General features: G+C 43.5%; 1 protein-coding gene across 1 annotated transcript in view; it reads right to left on the bottom strand.

Moving 5' to 3' along the window:
• Positions 1–2,463: 2,463 nt before the first annotated feature.
• Positions 2,464–9,262, bottom strand: part of npy8ar (neuropeptide Y receptor Y8a) — a 52,905-nt gene continuing 46,106 nt past the window's right edge. Inside the window, exon 6 of the transcript XR_011311000.1 lies at positions 2,464–2,809. The gene's annotated coding sequence lies outside the window, so the exon portion shown is untranslated. The remainder of the gene's footprint in view (positions 2,810–9,262) is intronic.

The following is a 9,262-nucleotide window of genomic DNA, read 5'->3' as shown; positions in this document are numbered from 1 at the left end:
AAAAACACCAAAAAAACCCACTTAAGAAATCCAACATGGCTGACGATTAGTATTTGTAATACTCCCCCTCCACCCCCCTCTCCCTCTCTATGTACTAGTAAAACTCCAGGGTCCTATGATTTCCCTGCATCTCCGTGGCAGTGAAGGGGTCGTGTCCGCCGGCGCGCCGGAGCGTCCACGTCGTCTGCTTTTTGGGTGTTTTTAAAAAAAAAACAAGAAAAAAAAAGGAGATTTTAGAAAGAAGGTTGTAAAACGTCATCAGCCTTGTGTACAGTGCAATGCTTTTAAAAAAAAAAAAGAACCACCACGAAAAAAAAAACCATTGGATAACAGACTTAAAAAAAAAAAAAATGTACAATACTGTTTATTCAAGTGTTTGCTTTTACTTTTTCGTAAATTCAGTATAATAAATAAGTTAATGGCTGCTCCTCGGATGTCTCGTCATTTGATATTTTTTTTTTCAGCTGCTTTTAAAAGACCCTCAAGGTGCCAAAAGCTCACTTTTATTACATTACATTACTTTTATAAACACCAAGGCAGAATAATTATACGTTTCTGCAGAATTTATTGCGTTATGTGCTGAAAAAAGGTGTAAATCAGTTGTGAAAAAGCACATTACCGATTGTTGTCTTGACAATATTTATACAAATATTTGATCCCCTTTGACACAATGCGGATACAGATTGAGGTGACATACTTGGAAAAATTTGCTTTTTAAATCATTTGCTGAGCAAAAATGTCAATAGATGTCAAATTCTTCTTTAAAATGCTAACTCCACCCCGGGCAGAAGAAGCTTTTAGTTGAAATATCTCCTCGCAGGTGTTTTACATGATTCTCCTTCTCTGGCATCATCTTGTTAAAATTTCCGACCATTCTTCCATGAAAAATGACTTCCAGCTTTTGGGTTCTTGGGAGACTTTTTTTTTCTTGGGCTGAATTCCTGGACAAACTGGCAGAGCAATGATTTATTACAAATAATTTAGGAGATCTTTTTAAAAAAAAAAAAATCTCTTGCCAGACAGAGCTCTTTAGACACCACGCACTTAAAAAGCAACAGAAAACGGGGAGACGATCGACGTCAGAGGTATAAATAAGAGCGGTTCCACCTGTCGATCAATAAGGAGCTTCTTATCATGAGAATTTAAAAGGTTGACAAAAATATAGACATTTTCTCCAAATGACAGATTCTTGTCTTCTTTTTTTTTTTTACCTAGATTATAAAAATTACCTCAAAAATGTACATTAAAAAAAAAAATAAAAATAATCACCATGAAAAGGCAGTTTTGCTGCCTGCAGTGTTTTGGCTGACCAGCAGGTGGCAGCGTTCAGCCTCCGTTCACTGCAGCAACAACAAAACAACAACTTTATTCCCTGTAAACATCTTCCACACGTCGTCTTTAATTATTTCCGGGCTGTTATTTATATTTCTCTGCAGCCGGTTTTCGACAGTTGACTCCTTTGTTGCAGACTCCCTTTTTTTTTTATTTTTTTTTTTTTTCTTTCTCCCTTCTCTGTATTATTTCCTGTTTGCAGGTTTGGTGTCACATCACCGTGTATATTTCCCGAGCTCGGTTTGACATCAATGGGACTTTGGGATTTCAGAAAAGTGACATTATAAAAGTCCTGATTGAACAAAAATACTCGATAAGCCGATCTACGCAGTGTGGGCTCCCTTCTTGTTTGACACCGCAAAACTAATCCAGGATCAGTTTGACGGTAAGAAGCAGAGACTCATCCTCCCGAACCTGAACGAGGTTTCCGCGTCTCCGCAGAGGAGGCTGAAAATATAATAAATTCATACTTTTTTGTTAAATACACGTAATCAGATAAAATATTGACATGCTTAAAATATTTGTATTTTCCATCCTCTGAACAAGCAGCTTTTAAATTATGAGTGAAACAGGTGAGACTAGAGCCTTTATAGTTTGAGAATTATATACGAGAATATGAATAATTAAAGTTCAGTGCCAGAACAAAAAGTACAATACTGTCTTAAAGACATACAGTAAATAGATATTTAATATCAAAATGATCAGTATCATCATACACATTTTTTTAAAAATGTATCATGTCATATCCAATAAATATTAGTAAGATTTCTGAAAAACATCAGTAAAATAAGAAAAGATATAAACATATATACACATCTGTACCATATGTGACAACAAAATAGTCTTGAAATATCAAATAGAAAATATTAGTAAAAATGTATACATTAGTCAAATATATCAAGTGAATCAGCAACATATGTAAGAAACAAGTAAATAAAGAAATAAACTATGTAAATGTTGATGTATATTTACACAATTGGACTATATTTATTCATATTTGTAATGTATTATAAATAATTTAAACAATAATTTTGTTATATAAAAAGTTAAATATTTGAGAAATTTACATAAAATACATCAGTCACAAACATTGATAAACTGATAAAACAAAGAATATATATATACACACCCTTTTATATGCAGTCTACAGATACATACACACACACACACACACATTCACATTTTTTTTAAAAATGAGAACATTTTAATAAATGTCTGAAAGTAAAAAATAAACAAATCAAAAGAAATGCAGCTCAAAGTGCTTCACAGCAAGACAATTTATTCACATAAAAACAGACACACTTTCAAATGTGATGTTCTTTTTAGTATCAATAGAATCGATCGCCGAGCAGATTCGACTTGTCGCAGAAGTTCTACTTCCGGCAGAGCTTCACACGAACCCGCTGCACTGACGAAGAAGCTCTTTTCCAAAACGTCTTTTTCCCCGATGAGTCTGAACATTTTCCGCCACATTTACCTGGTGGAAAATAAGCACATGAATTATGGATGCGAGATCAGATAAATATCTTGCATCCCTGAGTAATGAGAAGGAACTCGGGGAGGATGAGAGAGCAGGAAGTCAGCAGGTGGTGGCGGAGGAAATCGTCTAATCAGCCTCCCTCTGCTGCCTGGTCCGCGAAGAGACGAGAAAACAAAGACGTTCAGCCGTCGTGCTGACGAAGTCCCGAACGCAGCTAATTTACTGCTGTCAGGAAACGTCTGCTGAAGTGTCTTAAAAGTGCAATACCGCAGATGGCCACTAGGTAGATTTATAGATAGCTAATTTTAGTGGTAAGTAGAACGTCGTACTACTAACATCCCGAGGATGCTGGAAGTGTTAGTTATTAGCTCCTGCAGCCATCAAGCGGGCACTCCCATCGTCTGTGCATAAACAGGAAGTGGCCTCGGTGACGTCACCCACAGGTTTCCTGTTCTCCCGGCCGGTACAAAAAAAATGGTCAAAGAGTTGGTGTGTGGTTGGAGCCAAATGAAGCCTGGTTGCGGCTCGCCAACTGCGACTCCGCCCACCTGTCAGTCTAAGCAGCCTTTAATTCGACAGAACTTTAAGCCTCAATTCAATTTTTATCGGTTAGTTTGTAGAAAAGAAAAAAAAATTCATACAGTTGTTGTGACCAGGGGAATTAGCTACAAAAACCAAGGCCAGGCTGAAAATATTTATTTCTGATATAAACACGTTTATTTTTGCTGTAAACATGTTTCTTTCATGTTTCTTTACGTTGTCTGTTGGGACTCAGTCGCCGCTGGAGCCTCCAGTGGACATCAGAGGAACTGCAGGTTTTGACCCCCCTCCACCTCTCACATTTGGAAGGTCCAACAGGAAAAGACGACGTCGACCGCTGAGCCATTCCCCAGGCTTCGTTGTCACTACGTCCGTCTTTAAATACCGTCCGCGACGTCTGTCGGACCTGAATGCTTCTTCTGCAATCGTGTGCGCAACATCTCTAGCTTCTCATCAAACTTCCTGCGAGCGTCCTCTCAGCTCTGCGCGCATCAGAGAAGAAGAAGAAGAAGAAGAAGAAGAAGAGGCGCTCACTCAGCTGTCTGACTGCCTTGACAGGTGAAGTGGCCTCAGGCCGTGCTGCTGATTGACTGCCGGCCTCCGGCTGCCAACTGGCTTCCTGTTCTGTCATCACGCTCAGACCGAATTACCCGTCAGTCTAATGAACTCTGCTGAGGCGCGAGAGGTTTACGGCGACGGGGGCGGGGGCAGAATATTCAACACATCGTAATCCCGGGCAGACGTTTACTGCGGTTCGGCACAAGAAACGAGTCCTGGCGGAGCAGTTCCACCTTTTGATACGTGCTTCTGTTACTTAGAAAGCTGCAGCTGATAAAAAAAAAAAATTTAAAAACCCACTGCAGCAGCTTTGTGGTGCGAGATGACTGGATCCACTATTGTCTTGTCTCTCTACGCTGGTCTTTTCTGTCTCTGCTCTGCTCTCTTCAACCAGTCGAGGCGGATGTTCTGCACTTCTTTTAAATCTGGTTCTGTTGGAGGTTTTTCTTCCTGTTAAAAAGGGGAATTTTTTTCCCTTCCGGCTCAGGTGGGAATTGTTAAATTGTTTTAAGGTTAATACAATTAAACTGAACTCTAGGAAATCTTGCTGAATAAAAAGCAGCCACCATCTTGCAGGAGCGAGTTCCCGAACATGCCTACTAGGTACAGGCCCAGGGGCTTAGTCAACTTTTAAAGATGGCGCAAAACTAGTGCAGAGATGCTGAAAACTAACCTCAAACAAACAGAACATAACTACAAAGAGACAAAACACGACGTATGATCTTGCGTCTCCTTTGTTGGGGCTGTGGCGGGGGGGGGGGGGGGGTTCTTTCACATGTGTTAGGAGGCCTGTTCTTTAATAATCCGACTCGTTTCGGGAGTGTTTTCATGTTAAGGCGCAAAGTATAGATCTAAACTGAATTGTGCAAAAGATTTCAGCACTCAAAAACAAACATCCTGAACCGTTTTCAACCGGTTAGTTTCGTCCAGAAAGAGCGGTGCTGAGGTCGGGGGGGGGGGGGGGTCAAAAATCAATTGAAGCAAACAGAACGCAAAATAAAAACCCAACTCCAGGAAACGTGAAGCTGAAGTCTGGAAACTGGCTGACAGAAGAGGGACGGTTTAAATACTTGGAGGGAAGGGAGAAGGGCGGGGGGGCGGGGGGGGGTGGTGATGATGAGGGTAACGAGCAGCAGGTGGGCAGGTGGGCAGATGGGCGGGGCCAAGTCTGAACCCGTGGGAGAGGCGACTTACAGAGGAAGACCATATATGGAAAATAAATCAGATCTCCCCCGTTCACCTGCACACATTCAAAGTAATTGAATGTGTGCAGGTGATTCAAAGTATTTTAATTGAAATAATTGAAATTGAATTAATAGAAATTCAGTCAGTTATTTCATAAACTGTTGGTTTCTTCATCTTCTTCTTTTTTTTTTCACAAATCAATTCTTGTGATTGTAGTGTTAAATTAAAGTCCGAGAGCTCGTTAAAAATGCGTCATGATTTTTTTTTATAAACCTGGGAATAATCAGAAAGTTTAAAAACATCAAAAACAGAAGAAGTTCTGACGTAAAATTCAGAAGAAATATTTCAAGATTTTCGTGAGGTTGTAAGTACGCAAATTGAGACGCAGCACAAGCTACCAAACAAAATGCAGCTGATCAGAGTCATTGATCATCTTTTGTTCAAAGGTGATGTTTTAGTTGTTTCCTCCCATTGAAGCAGCTTTCAAACGACACGCGGGTGGATTTAGTCGAGTCATCAGAGGCTCCTTCAGGTGAATCAACCTGCAACCACTGATCAGCTGTTGGCCTCCAGTTTCCTGCAGAATACTGCTGACTCGGCAGCATTGCGATGTTCAACGATCAATAATCAATGCGGGAATTATTTTCAGAAAGAACCACCAGAACACTGATCATAAGTAGGGAATTGATCTAATGACACCGTAATGACTCGTGGGAAACATTTACCATTTGTATTTCAGGACAGAACTTGATGTTTTTTTGTTTTTTTTTATAAGGCCAGCCCCTAGTGGCCCTCAGTGGTATTACACTTTAAGGCTTCACTTTTCGGACCCGGACGCTACGCACATTTTTATATACAGTTTGTGGTTTCTGTTGGAGATTTTTCCTTCCAGCTATTTGCTCTGTTCTGAGGTTCGGTTGTAGAAGTTTACTGCATGAAGTGCCTTTAAAAATAACTTGTGCTCCGTTGCACACGGCGATAATAATTCATCAAGTGGCTTTGGCTCCGCTGTCGGTGGTACGATAATGACTCGATAAGAGATGAACTGCGAGGCTGGGGTGCCGCGAGATAAAAGCAAACGCGCAGCCCCAAACATCAAACAGCAGCTGCCTCCGAACTGGAAAGGACAAAATACATCTTGATAGAGGCAGCGGCCTGATTTCCCACAGGGGGGAGGAGGAGGAGGAGGAGGAGGAGGAGGAAGAGGAGGAGGAAGATGGTGGTCCACATGTGTCCGTTCCAGCAGTGCACCACCATCATCCAACATAATCTGAAGCCACTGCAGCCGCTGTACAAGTTGGAGTCGGATAGGATTTCTCCACCAACTGTTTCGAGTTTCCCGGTAACGGAGCGGGCGGGCGGAGGTGGGGGAGGGTGGGGTGAGGGGGGGGGGGGGAGAAGATTTGACAGTGTACACAACAATCAGCTCGCCTGGAAAAACACAGCCGCCCTGAACTGCGCGGAGGGGGGTGGTGGGGCGGGGTGGGGATTCGCATGGGTGACTCGCTTTTGCATGCATTAGCATTCGTTTGGTTTTATAAAAAGAATCGTCAGAAAAACAAGCAGCTCGAGTTTTTTTGTGTGTTTTTTTTACATTTCAGACACAAAAGACAGAAAAGTGAGACGCACTCTCTTCCTTTCTGACGTCTCCACTTGTGGCCGAGCGGTTAAAAAAAAAAAAAGGGGAGTGCTGCCGACTCCCCTCATCCCCCCCGTTTCCTTGGTTACCTGGCATGGCACACACACACACACACACACACACGCATATGCACACACATACACACACACACACACACACACACACACACACACACACACACACACACACACACACACACACACACACACACACACGGAGCGAAACAAGCTGGCGTAAAATTCGGTGCGCTGTTGTGAGAGCAGCAGATGCAGCAGTTTGATGAGCGCACACACACACACACACACACACACACACACACACACACACACACACACACACACACACACACACACACACACACCTTCAGAGGACGTTACACCGACTTACATTCGTCTACGAGACATTTAACCTTCACTTAACCTTCATCAAACCAACCGCTAATCCTGAACACGCGCTGCCTTCAAATGGGGTCGTGCTTGCCGTATACTACGCCGGCCTTTTGCTCGTAATCTTCCGAAAGCTTCAGGAGTTTCTAGATGCATTTCTAATGATTTCCAAAAGTTGGTGGAGGCCGTGGAAGTTCGTTTGTTTGTTGGATGGTAATTTAATATATTGTAATTTAGACATTTTAAATACGTCCTTCCATTCTACCTTTGCATTTCCTGCATTACGTTGCGCAGCTCCCAACAAAAATATACAGGAGAGCAATCGCGTGACCGCTTTTTGGTTTCAACTCGTCACATGTCGGACATTTGGTTGATGATGTGTATCATCCAATGTAGAAAGATGGGGCTGGCAGTTGCAGCGCAGCAGCAGACAACAACTTTTTGTTTTGTTTTTGTGCGTATATGTAGTTTGTGTGCGTGCATTTATTCTAAAATAATAATTTTTGATCCATCTTATTTCTGATATCTCACACGTATTTGTAAATATTTTCATATTGTGTGCACTTTTTGGTATTTCTTTGCTGCCGTGATGACAGAATTTCCCCACTGTGGGATTAATAAAGATAAATCGATCTAATCTAACTCGTCAGGAAGCTCAATAGAGAAAGATGAGGCTGGCAGTCGCGGCGCCGCAGCAGACGCACGTTCGCGCCCGAGGCAACCGTCACGCACCCTTGCTCCTAGACGTCAGCGTTGCCCCGGCAGCAGTGTTCTCCCGCCTTCCCGTGTCGTAAACCCCGAGCTCACCAGTTCCATTTGAAGGCGGCAGCAACCATAATCTGACCGTGGGGGTGTTCGCCGCACTGACTGAGTGTGAATGCCTGTCGGACTGATGTGTCACAGCTCTTGTGATTGATTAGGTGTCATCGATGTCAGCTGGGAGGGCCTCCACCTTATCTCTATCGCTCTCACACACACACACACACACACACACACACACACACACACACACACACACACACACACACCAAGGATAAAACACATCACTGCTTAACGTGTGAAAATCCACAGCTTCAAAGTCTACACTGATAAAACGAAAGCGCACCGTTTCATCTACAGAATCTGCATTTCAGTAAGCATCCATTAGCATCAGCTGTCTGACAAACAGACTTTCCATTAGGCTCATTTATATTGAGTAACCACCTATGGATTGTTGGCACAGAGCTCAGTCAATCCATTACAAACACACACACACACACACACACACACACACACACACACACACACACACACACACACACACACACACACACACACACACACACACACACACGCATACCAGGACGTGACAGCCAATCTAACGAGCCACCACTTAACTCTGCGGTTGAGTGTTATCCGACAGCCTTTTTGCCCAGGCTCTCATGGCCTCGACTGAGGTGCTAATCCGAGTTCGATCTCTCGGACTCATTGAGCGTCAAAGGAGCAAGGGTGCATGGGAGGTGAATCGTAAAGCGCTTTGAAATGGCCGAAAGTGAAAAGGCGCCATAAGCGGGACCATTTATCCTCTGGCACCGAGCTCGCATCACGTCGTGCAAGGTGGTCGCCCGCCGACGGGACTGACCCGCGGTGCGACTTGGCGAAAGGACAATTTGGCACGCGGACAGGAGAGACCGAGGATTGAACCGCCAACGGTACGGTTAGTGGCCAACCCGCCCTCGCATCCGAGAGCCGCTGGAGGCACAGCAGTTGTGAAGCAGTGGACTGAAAAACAGTTTCTCCCTCAGGCCAAAAGACTATTCAATAATGATCCAACACACACACACAAACGTGTTGCCCAGCTCCTGCCGATTGGTGGCCTTGTGAGGTGGTCTATGAAGTCCCCGAGAATTTGGGGGTGTTCTCTGGCTTTATAGACGCCGTTTGGCTTTTTTATTTAATGACAAAGGCGGTGTGGTTACCCCATGTCAGGTCACTGGGAATATTTACCCCCAGGGAACTTGTCCCGTATCTCCTCCGCTGTGCCGCTGATGACCTCGGTCATTGGGAGACGTTTGGGGAAAAGGTGGTTGTCCTTGCATTACTGTGCCGGAGTGGTCACCTCCTCCCCGTATGCCATCAATCCCACGACTGTTGAGACAAACT

This window comes from Brachyistius frenatus, unplaced genomic scaffold, assembly GCF_029030835.1.
Source record: "Brachyistius frenatus isolate BFR_SWC_R1_liver_20210118 unplaced genomic scaffold, ASM2903083v1 Contig_35, whole genome shotgun sequence".
NCBI classification, from domain to species: Eukaryota; Metazoa; Chordata; class Actinopteri; family Embiotocidae; genus Brachyistius; species Brachyistius frenatus.
The sequence above is the reverse complement of the archived record's forward strand: the minus strand, read 5'-3'. Positions and strand labels throughout refer to the sequence as shown.